At 39.2% G+C, this 21,643-nt stretch overlaps 1 non-coding gene across 1 annotated transcript; it reads left to right on the top strand.

Moving 5' to 3' along the window:
• Positions 1–7,769: 7,769 nt before the first annotated feature.
• On the top strand, positions 7,770–21,061 carry LOC106538175 (uncharacterized). The gene is made up of 4 exons (XR_015697555.1): positions 7,770–7,960; positions 17,554–17,640; positions 19,563–19,658; positions 20,549–21,061. It is a non-coding gene; the product is annotated as an uncharacterized LOC106538175 (transcript).
• The last annotated feature ends 582 nt before the right edge of the window (positions 21,062–21,643 follow it).

The following is a 21,643-nucleotide window of genomic DNA, read 5'->3' as shown; positions in this document are numbered from 1 at the left end:
ACAAAAATGAGAGAATTAATACTTTTTCAGACAAATAAATCCAAACCAACAATAATTCTTCTTCTTCTTCTTCTTCTTCTTCTTCCTCCTCTTCTTCTTCTTCTTCTTCTTCTTCTTTTTCTTCCTCCTCCTCCTCCTCCTCCTCCTCCTCCTCCTCCTCCTCCTCCTCACCATCATCAGCATTCCAACCATTTCTATCCACTGCAGTTTGAAGGCGTATTCTGCATATTTCCAATCAAAGCAACAACTTGCTAAGCATTTTTATGATAATTAAATTGACATGTCAAGGATAAAGACTGATCATTAATTTGGTGTGTCAAAGATTTAAAAAAAACACAGTCAATGTATCTGAGAATAGAAATCAAATTTGAGCAAATACTAGATGAACAATGGAAACATTAAATGCATTTTAAAAATAATTCTACTTCTGTTCTAGATTGCACTGATCATTCAAAACTCTGGAAGTCTCTTAAAGCAATGGCTATACCCAAGCATTGGATTATTTGGATAAGGAAACTTTTACAATAAACAGAAAGCCATGGTGAGAATGGATTTAACATCAGAAAAAGAGACAGGTGGGGCTGATTCTTTTTCCATACCTATTACATTTATATAGTGAATATATTATGCATGCAGCAATTTGGAGGAACTGAAGAATCCATCCAGGTTCTATTGGGAGCAATGAAGAGGCTCTGCTTAGAGAGTCCTTTAAAACTCTGCATGGCATGGGTCCAGGTTACTTGACATACCTTCTCACCCCAAAGGGACTGGCCCACCACAGCCACATTGGCAGTGGGGGCTTGTGGACCAGTGGTGGGTTCCTATTGGTTTGGACTGGTTCGGCCAAACCGGTAGTGGTTTGGTGGCCAGGGTCGCTGGAACCGGCAGCGACCCAGGCCTGCCACAGCCCCGAACCAGTTCTATAGTTAGTTTAATGAAACTACAATAGTACCACATAATTTATCTATTCACCAGGTGGCAAAAATAAATTGAGGGATCATTATATATGCAGCATTTGAGTGATAAAATTTTGTTTGTTTGTTTGTCCATCCATCCATCCCATTTGCTGCCCATCTTGCTTTGAAGTGACTCTGCAGGGCTTACATCTCACCCCATGGCTTCATGTAGATGTTAAAAACAAGTGGGCAGAATACAAAGCCCTGCTGAATATCACAAAGGAGCAGCCGTGGGCTGGACCTCTCACTCCCTATTAACACCGATTGAGACTGGCATTGGAGAAAGGAGCCAAACCAGCACAAGACTGTGCTGTCCAGCTCTGAACTCCATAACTGGCCCAAAAGGATACCATGGTAGATGGCACAGAATGCCACTGAGAGGTCAAGGAGAGCAAGGATGGTTGCACTGTCCCCATCCTGCTCCTACCAGAGATCATCGACAAGTGTAGCCAATGATGTTTCTGTCCCATAATCGGGCCTGATTGGAGGGGTGTAACTAATCCATTTCATCAGGGCTTTATAAAGCAACACCTTTGCTAACACCTTTCTAGAAAGGCAAGATGGGAAAACTGGACATAAATTATCCAGACAAGTGGGATCAAGTGATAGCTTCTTTTGGAGGGAATTAAACATGGGTCTGATTTATAAAAATAAGAAAAATCACATTTCAGTAGAGTTTGACTACAACCACAAGGAATATTGAAATACAGTTCCTATATATTTGGAAGAAAATCCCCATTGAATATAAGCTTACAGGTTTAATTCCATTGTAATCCTGACTCCTGCCAGATTTAGATGTAATCACTTTCATGTCCTATAATATTTTTCATTGTCATTTCTATTGATCATTTTAATTTGAAATCACCAAGGAGCTACCAGTCCTAATTATATTACAGCTTTAAGGATATAATATTTTTAAAACTAACATATACTTAGGATTTGTAGTAGATACATTCTACATTCCCTTTTATTCTGAAAGTTCTCACTTTCTATAGAAAATAATAGTTTTACCTAGGAAATACCAAAGGATATACATGTTGGCTCTCTTTCAGTTTGATAGGCTACAATGTGTTTGGCTACTTTATGGTGCAGAAGGCATTGGGTCAACACTGCCAATGGATTAATTCAGAAAACACTGATTAAATCATGGACTATTGTACCCAGTAAAAACAGGCAAAATTCAAGGGAATTGAAATCAGTTTGCGTATTGGTAGTAGAATATTATCAAATTACTAATGTAAAAAAGAAATATAGTCTTCATTGCTTGCAATTTTGCATAATAGTACCTATCCTTTCATACCAGAACATGCTATTTGTCAGTTAACAAGTTTACAATGCTTCTTTCCCCCAGTTTGTGTGGTCCTTTAAATGATATTTATGATTTCTGGGCTCAGAAGGTTCCAAGATTAAAAGAATGGAAACACAGTACGATAAATATATTCTTGCTAGTTAAAAACTGTCCTTTAGTAATGTTTATATATATATATATATATACCTTGTACGCAGAATAAAGTGAAATTGGTGGTGCATTGGTTCACTTCTGTTAGGTGTTCTAACACATCTCTGGATCTGATTTGAAAAGCACATATAGATAAACCTTCTTAGGAATAATTTGTCACTTTTAAATAGCTCGTTTACCGCAGTCATATAAACAGACGAATGGCAATATTGCACTTCAAGTGAGGACTTCTGTCATCATAAATTGGCGACTGCCAAGCACCCTGTGAGAGGGTGGCACAAACGAGCAAGCATCTTGGATTCAGGTCCTTATTCCTATACTATAACTGACATACTGTACATACCATCCTGGAATAAAACAAATAAAATGTAAAGCCAAGAAATAGTCCTTTATTCTATCTAGCCAACGATCTCCATCAAGTGTGCAGCCAATCAAGGATCAGTAAACCTGTCACTGGCCAATGACAAAATAGCCTAGATTTTTCTCGAGGTATATACATTAATTTCCCGAGTTGAGAGGGCTAGGTGAGGTCTGAGAAGTTCAGACAAGTGTCCTCCCCGTGTGACGCGGTGGGGAATCATCTTTTCTTACCTGTGTTGTTTAAGTGTTCCCTTGTAAGTATTGGCTATTTTCTTCATTCTGAAAATGAAGCCTCTGGCATGGCGTTTGCTTTTTAGTTCAGTTTCTCAAATTCTCCTTTGAAATCCGCTAGCCGGATAGTAGCTTGAGTCAGTGACATGAAGATGGTTTGTCAGTGGCATAGCGTGTACGTCAACCCAGCTATCCTCGGGCTTTAGCTTGGATTTAGGGTGGGACTGGATAGCAAGAGACACAAAAGAAATACCAAGCAAGCGAGGAGGGAAATAAAAGAAAATATAAAATAAAATAACATAAAGATTTTAGGCTCCTCTATATTATACCGCAAGGATTCTCAAAAGTGCATGCCAAAACAGGATCTTGGATCATCATCATCATCATCATCATCATCATCATCATCATCACCACCACACACAAACATATACTGTATGTGTTTAGCCAGTTTGGTCTAGTCTAATGGTTAAGGCAGTGGTAAAATTCAAATTATTTTACTACCGGTTCTGTGGGCATGGCTTGGTGGGCATGGCAGGGGAAAGATACTGCAAAATCTCCATTTCCTCTCCACTCTGGGGCCAGCTAGAGGTGGTACTGTCCAACTGTGATATAAATATTACTTCACTTGCTATACAGTTGAATAACTTCAACTTCAGGTGCTGCAACTCGGATTTGTGTAACAATGCTTCAAATGTTGTAGCTAGCAAGATAGTCCTGTGTGGGGCTTTGTTGCTGACTATTATTCATATGTTAAAGTCTCTAGTGGGGAACTGAAATGGGGCCTTGTTTTTCAGTTTCAAAAGATAAGGAACCCTAGTATCTTTTCAGAAAGTGTTCCTGCTGGAGAAGATTAAATTATTAGGATACAATATTCAGTAGATAAAATTTATTTGATATTCTACACTTTTCATATTTTTCCTTTCTTTACTCAATTTGTATTTGGAAATTTACATTTAATCTGTAAGACATTCATGTAGCCAAATGTGGACATCTAAAGGTTGCTTGTGTTGTTTTAAATTTCATTAAATTGCCAATCCCATTTTAACTTGTAAGCAATTGTTGCAATAAAAGTGCTATTGTACATTTACGTGTGGATTGATTGTTTTTGTTTATCTTGAGGCAGGGATGAAATTCAGCAGGTTCTGACAGGTTCTGGAGAACCGGTAGTGGAAATTTTGAGTAGTTTGGAAAATCGGCAAATACCACCTCTGGCTGGCTCCAGAGTGCAGTGGTAATGGAGATTTTGCAATATCCTTCCCCCAGGAATTGGAAGGAAATAGAGATTTTGCAGTATCCTTCATGTGGAGTGGGGTGGGAATCAGTGACGTGCGGTGAGCTTCATGGCCAGTGAGGCAAGCGCGAAAGCCCCGCTGAAGCCCCGTCGCCACATTCGCCATAGAGTGGGACCGGGATCCACTCTATGGTGAACGCGGCACCGGGACTTTAAAGCCCTGCCGCCAGTGCCCTGCCGCCACTTTAAAGCCCTGCCGCCTGGGCGGAGTCGATGTGAGCATTGTGCACTTGCACGAGAGGGAAGAAGGGAAGATGAAGGGTCGTAGGAGGTGGGGGGGTGCACCAAGAAAGGGTGATTATCTGAGTATCTCATGTAGCGGCGGCGAGGGCACGAGGAGTGTGTGGCTATTAAGCAAGGCGGGGAGCCGAGAAGCCGTAGGCGCTTTCCCATGCAAAGTTTGGTTCACCCATTCACTCGGGAAGTGTTTTTCTACCGCACTAGGGAGGGGGGATCCCTAATCCGAGCGCTTAACGTGGGAAGGCAATGCATTTACACCGGATACTGATACGGACCTCACGCGGTGTAGACACGGGCCATTGCGCTTCTTGAGAGATTCACTGGGAAGTTGGGCAGGGGCAGCTCGCTTTCCTTCCCATCTGCTTGGCATCCCGCACCCCTTCCTCTGCACGCCAGTGGGCTTGGGCGCGGCGGGATGCGTGAGTGCCCTTTCTGGTGGGGGTCCCCCGTGAAAGGCTGTGTAACTTCTACTAGCTCCTCTTTTAACCTAGGCTCATTTTCCTGCGGGAAGTTCCACTGAGGCGGCTGAAGCGGTCTTCCAATGCTTTAAGTAGCCGGCAGGGCTTCACTGCCGGGAGCAGAAAGGAGGAAAAACACTCTTTAGTATTACAAAAAATCCCCAACTTTGGGGTTTCTTGACTAGCCGGGAAGGAGCCGAGTAGCCGCTTCCAGGCAAAAGCCTCCCCACCATAGCCGTTCCCTTCTCTTCTTCAAACGAGGGAGGCGGCAGGAGAACGACACGCCTCATCTAGTCTGGCATTTTATGATCACTCAAGCAGAGTTAAGCAAGGGTTAAAAGCCGAAAAATTCCTGACATAGATGAAGCAAGTTGTTCTCCCGCCTCGTCCTGTAGAGGGCACTTTTTAGAGGCTTTTTTAAACAGTTAAGCACTAAGCAGAGTCATCCATGATGACTATGGCAGCAACTAGCTCAGCCTGACCTCAGCTCTTGTCTTTTTCCTTTTACATTTTTTTCCTTTTCATGATGGCAGGCAAGAGCAGAGTTGAAATCCTCTCTGAAACAGCTGGGTTGGAGGGAGGGGGAGGAATTTAAACTTCATCCTCCTGGTGCAACTTTGTGTGTGTGTGTGTGTGTGTGCGTGCGTTTGAGAGAGGGGGGAGGAAGCATATTGAGACAGTTCTTTAGTTTATGCACTATGTAACACTCTAATACTATGCCTTTGGGTCTTCTGAAATTTTAATTAATCCAATCATAAGCAAAAACAATGTTTTCAGTAGAATGAATTTCCACTTCTACTTACACCTGTCAGCCAAAATGCTGCTAGTGGTATTGCTAACATGGGCTGAGGAGAAAAACCTAAATTTTCTGAATCCTGGTGCAACTGTGTGTGTGTGAGAGGGGGGAGGGAGGGAAAGAGTGAGGAAGGAGGGGAAGGGAGAAGAAAAAGAAAGAAGGAAACTTATTTAGCAAAGGAGAAAAACAAGTGCTGTCGCTTTAAATTGGAACTGAGCATGCCTGGCTGTGGAATTCTGGGAGTTGAAGTCCACAAGTCTAAAAAAAATACTGCCCCACCAGCCATTAACCTCACCACACATCACTAAAAACAAGCAATCTCAAAGAGCACCAAGGACCCCTCATTTTAACCCTGAGCTACAAATATTCTCCTTTATTGATGAAACTCTCTTTTATAAGCAGGCAAAGTGTTGAGGCAATCCTAGAGATCCAGTTTCAATGGAACTCTTGATGTTTTTATTTTGTGTGCATCTTTGACTCCTGGCAACTATATGAACAAGTTGATGCAGATTCCATGCCAAATTTTTTGGAGATCTGTATTCTCCATGAACTCTGTCAAGAGCCAATTGTGAAGCTGTGAATGTTGGTGCAATGGTTGTAAATACATGGATTGGTGTAAAGCTGTTTTTAACATTGTTTAAACGTTGAAAAGTTGCTAAAGAAAACAGTAAGAAAGGACTATTTATAATTTGTTTTCTAACAGAGATTCTGTTTCAGAAGGGAAAATTGTGTTTAGTTTCTTTTTTTCCTTGTTTATGTAGGAAATGCTTTAGTGTGCTAAAATTGTCCATATGCGAACTGTGACCAAAATACATCCTGCCCATATGGAACAGATACTTGCTTAACAGTACATCATAGTGAGTATTCCTTTTTTTAAAATTTAATTTTTGAAGAAATATACAAATTCATTATTCTGATTTTTAGACTGATTTTAATTGTTCTGAATAGTTTAATATGCACACAATTAAGTCAGCAATAAAATATCAATATATAGTATCACTTGGCGGGAACAACCTCCCTTTGAGTCCTTTTTTTTAACTTCTGGCGACTGCCAAGACAAATCGCTGCAGTTTTCTGGACAAAGGTTTTTGGAAGTAGTTTGCCATTGCCTAAGGTGACCAGATTTTCAGATTGGTAAACAGGGACACCATTGACCGGGGGGGAGGGGGGGGGCTTGATTAAAAAATTTATATTTTGTCAAAAGGTCACACAAGGCGATTACATGACCCAGGACACTGAAACTATCATAAATACGAATCTGTTGCCAAACATCAAAATTTTCATCACGTGACCATGAGGATGCTGCAACGGTCGCTAAGTGTGAAAAATGGTCGCTAAGTGTGAAAAATGGTCATCAGTCACTTTTTCAATGCCATTGTAACTTTGGTCACGAAAATGAACTGTTTGAAAGCTAAGAACAGTTGGAAATATGCTACTGAAGTTACATTTGTACTAGTACCGTAAGCGCTTGTTATACTAAAACAAGTGCTTAATTATGCAAACTATGACATAAATATTTTTAGTGGGTGGCTAATAATTCATTGCTTATTTTACTTTTTCCCTTTATTGTGGTGGCAAATCTTAAGATTAATGATTTGGACCAATTCAAAATCTTTAAATCAGCTTTTTAAAACTTTTATTTTGTGATTTTATACAGAAAAGTAGGATATAAAGAGACCAAGAATATCATCTAAGGGACTGTTGTGTTTAATTTAACAGCCTATAAAAAGATTATGAAATTGCTGAACATACCTTTTCTGCCTGTATAGATATAAAACTTTTATTTTTAATTAAGTAGGATACAACCTAACTTTGCAATCTTGTGTTTTTTTAAGGTAGAGGAAGTTTGTCTCGCTGCTGGAGAAATTCTCGCTGTAATGTAAATTCTATTTCACTTGATTTAAAGTTGAATAACTTCAACTTCAGGGGCTGCAGCTGGGATTTGTGTAACAATGCTCCAAATGTACTGACATACTGTACCCTGGAATAAAACAAATAAAATGTAAAGCCAAGAAATAGTCTTTATTCTGTCTAGCCAACAATCTCCATCAAGTGTGCAGCCAATTAGGGATCAGTAAACCTGTCACTGGCCAATTCGGACAAGTGTCCTTCCCGTGTGACGCGGTGGGGAATCATCTTTTCTTATCTGTGTTGTTTAAGCGTTCCCTTGTAAGTATTCGCTGGTTTCTGTCCTGTGAAAATGAAGCCTCCGGCACGGCGTTTACTTTTTATTTCGGTTTCTCAAATTCCCCTGTGAAATCTGCTAGCCAGATAGTAGCTTGAGTCAGCGACATGCCGGTTGTTTGTCGGTGGCATAGCATGGATGTCAACCCAGCTATCCTCGGGCTTTAGCTTGGATTAGGGCAGGATTGGATAGCAAGAGACACAAAAGAAATGCCAAGTGAGCGAGGAAGCAAAAAAAAGAAAATATAAAATAGATAGCAGTTTACATAGGGTTAGCATTGTTTTGTTGCTTTGATTTCGGTAAGAACTCCAAATTTAACCTCCTCTCTCTCTCTCCTGTGGGTACGCAGTTCTTTTTTTTTAACTTTCCAGCTGGTTTTCTGCGCTTAGTGAAGAAAGTTAAGCGAAGTGGGTGGCCCCCTTCAAGCCAAAGCTGAAAAGTAGAAGCGGGCAAGCATTTTGGATTGTTTCAAAATAAAATGGGAGGAGCCTGCTGGTGGTGGCAGCAAAAAAATCAGCTGCCTCCGAATTCCTGGCTACGTACCTGTTTAGAGGATCTTCCATCTGACGTCTTATCAGGTTTTCTTATCCTTCAGGCAAGAAGGAAAGAAGAAACTGTTTTGCTGGCAAATGCTCTTCGATTTTTGCAGCTTTTGTGCTTGCAGGGAAAGGGGGGCTAGCCCAAGGCAGAACGGCTGTCCGTGCTGGGAACTTCAAACTGCCTTGTGCAGGACAAAGTAGGTCTCCCCCACTCAGTTCAAAGCTTTGTTTGATTTAATCTTATCACGAGCTGAATCCATTTCCATGCACAATAATTGTTTATCAACATTTTAGCTTCTTTTCTTTTTCTCCTCCGAAAAATTATTTACTTAGAGGCTTTTAAAATGGCGCCGAGCAGGCTGGTTTCTCCGATAATAATGAACACTTTTTGTTAATCCTCACAAGAATTCACAAGAATTCAAAACAAAAGAGATTGCTTATCATATGTTTTGGTTTCACAATAGGCCAGCAGAAGCTTTTTAATTAGCTTTATTTCTACAAGAATGTTACTCCTTCATTAACTTTGCTTATCTGGAAGTTAAATGGTGATGAATCTGCTGAACGGTCTTGTTACAATGTTTACTCACTGAAAGTTTTGCCAAGCCTTAACTTCAAAATAAAAGGGGAACTCAGCCTCTTTACTTAAAGCTGCATATTCAGGCAATAGAGTTTTATTAACTGCAGGCAGATAAATTTTGAAATGGCTTCAAAACCAAATATTAACTTGAAGTTGTAAATTTTTTTCTTATTACTATTCAAAATACCAGCTTCAATTTTGTAAAAGGCTTTCTTATCCAGCTGTGTTACAAGATGGCGATTTTATAGCTTCTGCATTTGATATATGACACACTCAATCAGTTCTATTCTCCTGAAGACTTCTCCTTATTAACTGTTAAAAGTCTATAAATAGTATCCCATTTAAAACCGAGGGGAGCAGAGACTTTGTTTGTTTGTGCGTTTTTTATAATGGCTCCCAAATCGAAGCAGTCTAAGCGTTTCCTTAATAATACATCTCAAGAAATTGTTACAAAATCGCTGCCCTTGCCTCCCACGCCCTCTACTGGAGATCTCTTAACGCAAGAATTTCTTTTTGAAACCCTTAAAGAGTTCAGACAGGAAATTAAACAACTTTTATCGGACTTATATGATAAACTGGACGCCAAGATTGCTCAAACAAGGGAAGATACGATCAGAGTTATGACTGTTATGACAGATTATGTTTCTGAAATGGAGGACAAATTGGAACTTTTGGAAAAAAACTAATTCTAATTTGACATCTAAAATTCAAACGTTACAACAGGAAGTTGAAAATGCTCAAAAACAACTCGTTATGATAAATTACAATAAGACTGCATTTGCAATAAGAGTCAGAGGATTGCGTGAAAAGGAAATGAAAATTTAATAAAAGAATCTTTGATTGGATTGTTTCAAAATAGTTATTAATGGACATGCGAATCTGACAGCTGTATCCAGCTGTTAAGAGCAGCCCGGAGCGTCCCAAACCTTTGCTCCACTCAAAGCCACGTCCACAAGAACAAAGAAAGCATGCTTATGCCAGATTTAGACTTGGTGAAGCCCTGAGTTACATAAAGATTTTAGGCTCCTCTATATTATACCGCAAGGACTCTGAAAGTCCATGCCGAAACAGGATCTTGGATCATCATTATTATCATCATCACCACCACATACAAACATATATCTCAGAACAATGAATGCACTTGGATACTGTTGCTTTTTTTTTTTCTTTTTTTCTTTTCTTCCTTTTTTGGGGGGAAAGGATGCATCCTATACTCCGAAAAATCCCCACTCCACTCTGGGGCCAGCTAGAAGTGATACCCTATTTTTCAGAGTATAAGATGCTCTGAAGTATAAGCTTACTGAAGCCTCCGAAAGCCCCCATTTGCTGCAAAGAGGAAAATTGCTGGGAGGCAGAAGCCAAAGGGTTGGGACCGGTGGGTGGCTGGGGCTGCATTCAGTGTATAAGGCACACTCAAATTTTCACCCTTTTAGGGGGGAAAAGGATGCATCCTATACTCCGAAAAATATGATATTTGCCAGTTCTCCAAACTACTCAAAATTTCCGCTACCGGTTTTCCAGAACCTGTCAGAACATGCTGAATTTCACTCCTGGGTTAAGGTACCAGGGTAGAAACTCAGAGACTGTTACTTCTAGTCTAGCCTTGAGAATGAAAGCCGGCCCGGTGCCTTTAGGCGGTTCCACCACAAAACCGCTAAAGCGCGCTCGACGAAAGCGCGTACCTGACGTCATCACAGCGCGACGAAAACAGCACGCTGTGAGCGGTAAAGTTAAAATTAACGCGTAAACCTAAACCTAACCCCCCCCAAACCTAACCCTAAACCTAACCCTAAACCTAACCCTTAACCTAACCCTAAACCTAACCCTTAACCTAAAGCTAAACCTAACGCTAACCCTTAACCTAACCTAAACCTAACCCTAACGCTTAACGTAACCCTAAACCTAACCCTAACCCTTAACCTAACCCTAACCCTAACCCTAAACCTAACCCTTATCTTTACGTGAAGCGGCTTGCTTTAAAAGCGCTTTTTAAAGCGCCCTTTTTTCTCCACGGTCGTATTTGTCGCGCTGCTGATGACGTCAGGTACGCGCTTTAATCGGGCGCGCTTTAGTGAACTGCGGTTCTGTCGTGCCACGCCTTTAGGCTATTCACTCTCAGCTCAATTTGCCTCAGCAGGGTGGTGATTGTGTGGAAAATACGAGGAAGGTGTGTTAGGAATGTTCACAGCTTTGAATTATTTTTAAACATAATAAAGGCAGGATATAAGGAAATAAAATAGGCTTTTCAATTAATAGCAAATATTTAAAATGGCACATCCAAATTGAATGAACTCATGTGCAAAATCAGAAAACCGATATCAGATACAACTTATTAAATTTTCTTCCTTAGTTTCTCAAAAGTAAAATTTGTATTTATTAAATTTATGTGCCAGCCATCGCATTGTTAGATGACTTTAGATTTAAATCCTTAAGATAATAAATATTGCCATTAAAACATAACCAAAATGTTGCGGAGGGGAACAGGATGGAGGTAGAATCTTTTCTCAGTTCATTCACCTCTTCCACTATGACACACTCCATTAATTAAACTATTTAGATGAGAGAATAGAAGGGAAACTCATCAAATTTGCAGATAACACTAAACATGCAGGAATAGCCCAAACCCCAGAAGATAGACTCAAGGTCCAGATGAATCTCGAAAGATTTGAACACTGGACCCGATTTAACAAAATGGAATTCAGTGTAGAGAAAAGTAATGTTGTACACTTAGGCAAGAAAAAACAAATGTACAGGTACAGATTAGGTGAAATGTGGCTCAATAGCAATAACTGTGAGAGGGATCTTTGGTGTCCTAGTGGACAATCATTTAAATGTTGGTCAACTGTTTCATGTCATTATGCAGAAAAATCAATTAAAATGGTACAACTGTGAGAACCAAGAAATATAGCCTATTGATATATTAGATTCAATAATGGATAATAGAAGGTCCCAGAAGAAAGAGATATGAACCAAAGTTTTCAGCTAGGATGATTTCAAAATTTACCAGAAATATTGGTAAACCTGCTGAAATGTTGCTAATTGTGAAATATGTTTTTTTCAAAATATGGATTTGTTTAAAACAGGAAGAATAAATTTTTTGAAAATGAGGAATTGAAAGTAATGTTACACAGGTGTTTACAGATAGTGAAAGTTAGTGAGGTTGTGAAACATGTATGTGGTTAGAAGAACAGTATAAAGGATAGGATTCAAGATTGGCTTAGAGCTCTTTGATTTGCAGCAATCCTTGTAGGACTTGCTATTTCCCATTGGCGCTCTGCTTTAGTATTTTAAATCAGGTTATTATTGCTATTATATCTTTTATATCTATTCATTTCTAATATTCCAAATTATTAGAAACAATAAATCTCTGATCTTAAAGTAAGGATTTATGCTTGTGTTTTGCCTTTGTTTCCTATTGGAATTTTCTTATGACAGTTTTTGGTGCGTCGGGCCGGGAAAGGACGGTTGCTGGAAGAGATCTCGTGTCCATCTGGGATTATTTACAACTTCCTGGCTCTTGGCCTCCAGATCACCAGCCTGCTCCTATCAAACACAATCCACTTTGGATCAGAGGTAAGCTGGAAGTTCCCTCTTTGGGGACATAGAGTAGTTACATAGGGAAATTGCTGTGATTTAGTTAGCTAGCTAAAGCCTGTCTCACAATTTGGCTGCAAGGGAAGGGTCACACCTGGACTTGCTTTAAGGACAGGTTTCTCCCTTACCTGTCATGCCTTCTGGGCAAAACAGTTGGGGCTGGTCCCGTGGCTGGGACCTCAGAAGGAGCTGACTCCCCTGGGAACTGATCACTCCCTTGTATTGGTAGTTGTGGTTGGGATCGTGCCCCTGTGTGTTTTACTATATTTTGCCTTTCTTGAAAGATGAATACTTTCTTATGCCTCCTCTTCATTGATAACGTGTGGTAGGGTATAATCTTTTTGATATTTTATGCATTTAATTGATATGTGTATTTTCTGAGATTGTGTAAGGTTTAATCTTTTTGATATTTTATCATTTAATTGATATGTGTATTTTCTGAGATTGTGGGTTTTTTTCTGATGTAGCTATTATCACTGCCTCTTTTTTGAGTTTTTTATAGACACTGTATGTATGTGTTTGCATTGTTATTGTGAAATGTTTCTTGAATCTCTTTTGACCAGATCTTTCCCATAGCCTTATTGTATGAGCTGGGTGGATTGTTATTCCTCCTGCCTTAATCCTTAGTGGTCATGTATAGGTTTTTTGATTGTTACATTGATTATGCCGAGTGTGTTTCCTTTAATGACTCCTGTGATAAGATTTTTGAACATATGTCTCTTGATTATTTTGCTACTGCTTTCTCCTGATTAAGGTTATGCCTCAATGGAACTGGAGCATGCCTCTGTCGGAGTCCTTTTTGCCTTCTTCTCATTATCTATCATGTCTCTATTGACGCCTTTATTTTGAATTGTTTACTTCTTTACACTATGCTCAATTTGTTATATTGGTTTATTTTTCTCTTCCTTATTGTCATTTAGTCTTCTTTATGATACTGCCTAATTTAATTGGAGGAAGGTTAACCTTGCTGCTAGGATTGAGTTTTCCATTCCTTCTTTTGTCTGAATTGCTATTTTTCATCCTGGGTACTTTTTCCTTTGGCACTATGATTTTTCTTTACCTGACCCTGTTTTTTCCTTTCTGTCTTTCCTTATAATAAATTCAAATTATTATTAGTGTCTTTTAGCTTGATTTTATAAATGTCTATATCCCAACTTAATTACTTCCTGCCATGTTGCCCCTTTTTCCTGTAGATAAGGGTCAGCTTGTTTGCTGTGCCTGCTACCTTCCTGTGGATAAGGGTCGGCTCTCTTACCAAGGTGGCACATCTTTCTGCTTCATTTTTCTTTGGGAAGGAGTTGATCTTTTCCATACATAGGACTGCCTTTGTTGGCAGGATTCAATTGCCTTTCATTTTCATGAAACAACTATCGGTAGTTCCCTGGGCTGTCTTAATGGAAGGAAATAAACAAACAGAAAAAAAAGAAGGGAAGAGAAAAGAAGAAAGGAAACCAAATGCAAATACCTGCCCTTAGATCGGCAAGTGAATACTAATAGAAATACACTGAGATCCAATGTATCCAGTGAGATCAAGATCCATCAATGTAATCACAAGCGTATGAGGAAGTCCTTTTACATTGGTCTGTGGTCTAGAATTACATTCACTATTCATATAGTTAATGTGTGTTGCCTCTTTCTGCTTATTTTCTGTTGGATATTCTTGCTTTGTGATGGGGGGAGGGGAGTTCCTGATCTAAAATGGTTATGTCTATGATTTGGTAAAGACATCCTAGATGCCACCATGCAAACTTTTGCCAAACTTTTGGAACTTTCAGTGAATTTTTTTTTAGCCATGGAAGATTTAACTGCTTTCTAGGTTATTTCCAAGCTGTGAGCCCACAATCTTTGTCGTATTCCATTGTAAACTGTATGAATAGACTCGGTTATGAATGTGACTCATTCATAGAGGAAGTCTTGCGTGTGTGTCTGTCTGTGTGTGTGGGATATTTGGACAAAGTTTTTACAAAAACAAAAAACCAAAAAAACCTACCCTGCTACAAATTTAAGCTCTGTAAAATACAACTAAAGGAATCTGGGTTTGGAAAAAAAAGAGGGGGGGACATGCATAAAGAAATGATGCAATCTTTTTACCCATTGGGATTATAGAATTCATTATTCAATTTGTAATTTTTAAGCTTGTTCAGTGATGAGGGAGAAACAATTTAGCAATGTAAATTGAATGAGCCAAGGTGGCGCAGTGGTTAAATGCAGCACTGCAGGCTACTGCTAGATCAGCAGTTCAGCGGTTCAAATCTCACCGGCTCAGGGTTGACTCAGCCTTCCATCCTTCCGAGGTGGGTAAAATGAGGACCCAGATTGTTGGGGGCAATATGCTGACTCTCTGTAAACCGCTTAGAGAGGGCTGAAAGCCCTATGAAGCGGTATATAAGTCTACTGCTATTGCTATTGCTATATTGTAATCATTAATTTGACTTCTTTCTTGATTTCTTTCCCTCCCCCAATTATAACTTTACCTTGACTTTTCACTTTGCAATGACTACGTAGTCATCTTTGTTTTTCTCTTGTCAGTAACTCACTGCATTTGACCATGAATTTCTTTCACACATCTTCCAGATAATTTTTCTCATTTCTTTTCCTTGAAAAACACATGCTATTGCCCTTCTACTGAATGCATTAAACATATTACATCCTTGGCTTGGGAATTTGGGCATAATTGATTAAAATAATTTTAAGTAATGTTAAGGAGTACCTAAACCAAATAATATTAGTGTCCTCTGTTCCAGATACTATTATGTTTCTGTTCCATGAAAAAAAGTGAATTTTAATCAGAGGATAGTAGAATATGCTATACATTAAGTGGATGAAAAATTAATTCAAGGATTTCCAATAAAGAATGCTGATTATGTTAAAGATCTGTTGGATGTGCTGCACCTACCCTCTCAAGTTGCTGTCGTGCAGTGCCTCTGCTCCTGTCTCTGAACACTGTGTATGGTGCAACTCTGACTGTACTGTTGATTCCATAGGGATGTGGCATCACCTGGATGGCTGCCCCATTTGTCCATGCTCTCTTTTGCCCTATCTTGTTCACCTCTAACATGGGCCTGCCCATGTTGGCCATGAGGTAGTGTCTTCTGTTATCAACAAAAAAATTGTTTGCTCCTGGAGTTCATGTTCTGGCTAAAGATTTTTGCTCTACTTGTATTGTCTGCTTCTCCGTAGTCTGTGGTGAACCTGGCTGACATACAAGCCTAACCTGCCCTTGTCACAACCTTAAAAACATGTCATTCAAAGGTTGCTGCTGTGCTTCCAAAAAAAATAATAATAGACTCTACATCCTTGCCCCACCATGGCAACTGGTGAAGGTATTTCAACAAAAGAATTACCTGGCTCCTTGTTGGAAGGGTTCATTCCAGATCATCTTGACCATCAATACTGCTGTGAAGTGTCAACATCTGTCCTCCTGGGTGCATGCTTTGCACAGTAAGAAAGTACCAATCCCAGACAAAGAAGCCACAACAGGGAGGCAAGTGCTAGTAACCTCTGCCCCTGCTCTCCATACAACCTACACCCAAAGCCACGCCAGCATCAAGTAACAAAAGACCACATTCATGGAAGCCCAGTGATGATTGCCAGAAACAGCCTGCATTAGGAGAGGTCTTCTGCCTGCAGTTTTGACCAGCACAGCTTTGCTCCTCTTCAGCTATATTTAGTGTTGCACACACCACCATTCAAATGATTCAGCCTGGCTAAACCCCTTTTATGTATTTGCCTTGCTCAAATGCCTTTTAATCTCAAATGAAGGATTTTGGTTTATTTCATTTACTTCCATAATTGATATAAGGTAGCTTATGTGCAGAAATTGATTTGTAAGTTGCCTTTTGTGTTGTAATTATGAACAAGAAGTGAGTATTGTGAGAACCAAGAAATATATCCTATTGATATATTCGATTCAATAAGTCCTATTGATAATAGAAGGCGCCAGAAGAAAGAGATATGAATCAAAGTTTTCCGTTAGGATGATTTCAAAATTTACCAGAGATATTTGTAAACCTGCTGAACTGTTGCTAACTGTGAAATATGTTTTTGCAAAATATGCACTTATATGGATTTGTTTAAAACAGGAAGAATGAAACTGTTGGAAATGAGGAATTGAAAGTAATGTTACACAGGTGTTTACAGATAGGGACAGCTAGTGAGGTTGTGAAACATGTATGTGGTTAGAAGAACAGTATAAAGGATAGGATTCAAGATCGGCTCAGAGCTCTGATTTGTAGCAATCCTTGTAGGACTTGCTATTTCTCATTGGCCCTCTGCATTACTATTTTAAATCAGTGTATTATTGCTATTATATCTTTTATATCCATTCATTTCTAATGTTCCAAATTATTAGAAACAATAAACTTCTGATCTTAAAGTAAGAATTTTTGCTTGTGTTGTTGCCTATGTTTCCTATTGGAATTTTCCTATGACACAGCTAATGATGAGAGAGCTCCAGCAACAGTGTCTTTAGGAAAACAGTGGAGTAGACTAGTGAGTTTAGTATGTAAACATAACGTTTTTCTTTACTTTATTTTAAATTCCAATTTTTTTGATATACAATATAAAAATGTTTTGAAGTTTAGTAGAAATAATATTTCATATTAGTAGTTTGATTTTAGAGACCAGTAATTTAACAGATCTTTTCTTTATACTCAGTTTCGTTGCCTTTCATGAATATTCTGTCATGTGCCCGAAAAATTTTTTATTCCTATTTAGCACTCATAAAAGTTTTATATAAGGTTGGCATAACGACATGGGGTATAAAAAGTTGAGGCTTAGGATAAAAATACTGTTGTTCAGTTAAGATTATTGTGTTTATTTTAGGTTTAGAACATCTGATAAGACAACATATTTTTTTATTATGTAGGTTGACTAGGAGACACAAAGAAGATGAATTCCCTTTTGGTCACTGCTGTCATTACTACCTTTGTTCTGGCTTTGTTCCTCCCTTCAGGTAAGTGAACCCCACGGTAAATGAAAACAGAATGATGACAATGCAGGGACCAGAAGAATAGAACAGGGAGGCAAAGGTGGCTCCTCATTCAAAGGGCTGTCTGGGTTTCAGTTTGATGGTTTGGAATTATATGGGTTATATAATAATGATAGAATAAATTATATTCCTTTGAATGACAGGTTCTTGGTTTGAATTGTCTGAAACTCTCTGCTGCTTTCTGAGTTTGCTTGTTTTTATGTAGAACAGTGTTTCTCAACCTTGGCAACTTGAAGATGTCCCGACTTCAACTCTCAGAACTTCCCAGCCAGCACTGCCTGGGGAATTCTGGGAGTTGAAGTCCAGACATCTTCAAGTTGCCAAGGTTGAGAAACACTGTTGTAGATGTTTCATTACCCTAATTAAAGTAACTAACTAACTACCCTATCATCAATGCTACTAAAGAGTGCTGTTTACTGTCAGTTTATATTCTGGTGTCTTGCCTTTCTGTGTGGGTGGGGGTGATCTTAGAGATTCTTTGGTTGGGCTGTTTACTGATGATTCTTTGGTAGTTTCTTGATTGTGGTATTGTTTATTTGGTTTGAAGTTAACCTTGGAGTTAATCTATGCCAGGGATGTCAAACGCAAGGCCTGCGGGCCGGGCCCAGCCCATAGGGTGTTTAGATCTGGCCTGCAGGCCCGCCCTGGAAACAACAAAGGACCAGCTCTCAGTGCTTCTGCCAGTGAAAACGGGGCTCAGAAGGACCACATGCAGCCCTCCCAGGCTCCATTTTGGGCCATCATGGCCTCCTGCAGCCGTCTGTCAGTGAAAATGGAGCTTGGGAGGGGTAGGCACAGTCATCCCAGGCTCCATTTTTTGGCCACAAAAATGCAGCCCTTGGTCACCAAAAATGGAACTCGAAAGAGAGACACATGGCCCTCCTGGGCTCCATTTTCGGACTCAATGGCATCCTGAAGCTCTCTGCCAGTGAAAGCGGAGCCATGTGAGGAGGCTTGATAAGTGATATAAAGCTGGCCATGTCCATTCTTGCCATGCCTACCCTGACCACCTCCCCAGCCCTCCAAAGTCAAACACAACCCTGATATGGCTCTCAATGAAATTGAGTTTGACACTGCAGATCTATACTGCTCTGAATGCGGAATACTGGTGGAGGTTCTGGGGTCTTTTTCCCTTTTGGGCTCTTTGATGCATAGTCTATAGATGTTGTTAATGTCTATGTGTCTGTTGATGGCTGATTTGTCAGAGTGCCAGGCTTCTAGAAATTCCCTGGCATTTTTCAACTTGGCCTGGAATTTCTAGAAGGCTGGCACTTTGACAAATCAGCCATCAATAGACACACAGACTTTAACAACATCTGTAAACTATGCCAACGAGATAATCAAGGCAAGACCCCAGAATATAAACTGACAGCAAACAGCACTCCTTACAAGCATTGATGATGTGACTTAGTTAGGGTAATGAAATATCTTCAAGAAAACAATCTCAGAGAGCACCAAGGACCCCTCATTTTAACCCTGAGCTACAAATATTCTCCTTTATTGATGAAACTCTCTTTTATAAGCAGGCAAAGTCTTGAGGCAATCCTAGAGATCCAGTTTCAATGGAACTCTTGTTCTTTTTATTTTGTGTGCATCTTTGATTCCTGGCAATTATATGAACAAGTCGATGCAGATTCCATGCCAAAATTTTTGGAGATCTGTATTCTCCATGAACTCCGTCAGGAGCCAGCCGTGAAGCTGTGAATGATGGTGCAATGGTTGTAAATACATAGATTGGTGCAAAGCTGTTTTTTTACATTGTTTAAATGTTGAAAAGTTGCTAAACAAAACAGTAAGAAAGGACTATTTGTAATGTGTTTTCTAACAGAGATTCTGTTTCAGAAGGGAAAATTGTGTTTAGTTTCTTTTTTTCCTTGTTTATGTAGGAAATGCTTTAGTGTGCTATAATTGTCCATATGCGAACTGTGACCAAAATACAACCTGCACATATGGAGAAGATACTTGCTTAGTAGTACATCATAGTGAGTATTACTTTATCTCTTTTACATTTAATTTTTGAAGAAATATACAAATTCATTATTCTGATTTTTAGTCTGATTTTAATTGTTCTGAATAGTTTAATATGCACACAATTAAGTCAGCAATAAAATATCAATATATAGTATCACTTGGAGGGAACAACCTCCCTTTGAGTCATTGTTTTACTTATGGCAACTACCAAGACAAATCGCTGCAGTTTTCTGGGCAAAGGTTTTTGGAAGTAGTTTGCCATTGCCTCCTTTGCAGGCTTAAAAAGAATGATTGGCCCTGAAAAGGTTGAAGTAATTTCCTTCTCCCCCAAAATTTTGTGAATTTAGTTGGAGCGACAACAGCAATTCTGCTGGTATTTTTTGTTTTCAACTTTTTTGTGTTCTAAGAACAGTTGGAAATATGCTACAGAAGTTACATTTGTACTAGTACCGTAAGCGCTTGTTTTACTAAAACAAGTGCTTAACTATGACATAAATATTTTTAGTTTGTGGCTAATAATTCATTGCTTATTTTACTTTTTCCTTTACTGTGGCAGGAAAAAATGAATATTTCTTATTTAGCTTAAAGCTGTTGTTGAAAGGTGGAATAAAGTAATTATTGAACAGAGATGGTAAAATCTTAATCTTATTTGATTAATGATTTGGACCAATTCAAAATCTTTAAAGCAGCTTTTTAAAACTTTCATTTTGTGATTTTATACAGAAAAGTAGGATATAAAGAGACCAAGAATATCATCTAAGGGACTGTTGTGTTTAATTTAACAGCCTATAAAAAGATTATGAAATTGCTGAACATACCTTTTCTGCCTGTATACATATAAAACTTTTATTTTTAATTAAGTAGGATACAACCTAACTTTGCAATCTTGTTTTTTTTTAAGGTAGAGGAAGTTTGTCTCGCTGCTGGAGAAATTCTCGCTGTAATATACATTCTATTTCATTTGATTTCAAATTGAATAACTTCAACTCCAGGTGCTGCGACCGGGATTTGTGTAACAATGCTCCAAATGTTGTAGCTAGCAAGATAGTCCTGTGTGGGGCTTTGTTGCTGACTATTATTCATATGTTAAAGTCTCTAGTGGGGAACTGAAATGAGGCCTTGTTTTTCAGTTTAAAAAGATAAGGAACCCTGGTATCTTTTCAGAAAGTGTTCCTGCTGGAGAAGATTAAATTATTAGGATACAATATTCAGTAGATAAAATTTATTTGATATGCTACACTTTTCATATTTTTCCTTTCTGTACTCAATTTCTATTTGGAAATTTACATTTAATCTGTAAGACATTCATGTAGCCAAAGGTGGACATATAAAGGTTGCCTGTGTTGTTTTAAATTTCATTAAATTGCCAATCCCATTTTAACTTGTAAGCAATTGTTGCAATAAAAGTGCTATTGTACATTTACATGCGGATTGATTTTTTTTGTTTACCTTGAGGCAGGGATGAAATTCATCAGGTTCTGACAGGTTCTGGAGAACAGGTAGTGGAAATTTTGAGTAGTTTGAAAAACCGGCAAATACCACCTCCGGCTGGCCCCAGAGTGTAGTGATAATGGAGATTTTGCAATATCCTTCCCCCAGGAATTGGGAGGGAATGGAGATTTTGCAGTACCCTCCCCTGGAGTGGGGTGGGAATGAATATTTTGCAATATCCTTTCCTTGCCATTCCCACCAAGCACTGGTAGGTTACACTTACCTTCACTACAGGTTTCCTGATTGGGCGTGCGCGTGTTCCGTTCACACATGTGCCTGACTTGCGCTTGCATGTTTATGCACAATCCACCACCCCTTCGACAACCAGGTGATTGTCTGGGCTGGCGGAGGCACTACACGCTGTGTGCGTGTGCACAATTTGCTTTTTGCCATAAAAACAGTGTGTAAAGCGGTGGGGTGGGGGCCAAAAGAGCCACTGAACTGGTTCAATAGAGTTTGGCTACAACCATAATGTATATTGAAATACAGTTCCTATATATTTGGA

Source organism: Thamnophis sirtalis, unplaced genomic scaffold (genome assembly GCF_051295495.1).
Source record: "Thamnophis sirtalis isolate CommonGarterSnake01/CBP01778 unplaced genomic scaffold, rThaSir2_p1.2 scaffold_1, whole genome shotgun sequence".
NCBI lineage: Eukaryota > Metazoa > Chordata > Lepidosauria > Squamata > Natricidae > Thamnophis > Thamnophis sirtalis.
This window is presented reverse-complemented; position numbering and strand designations above follow the sequence as displayed.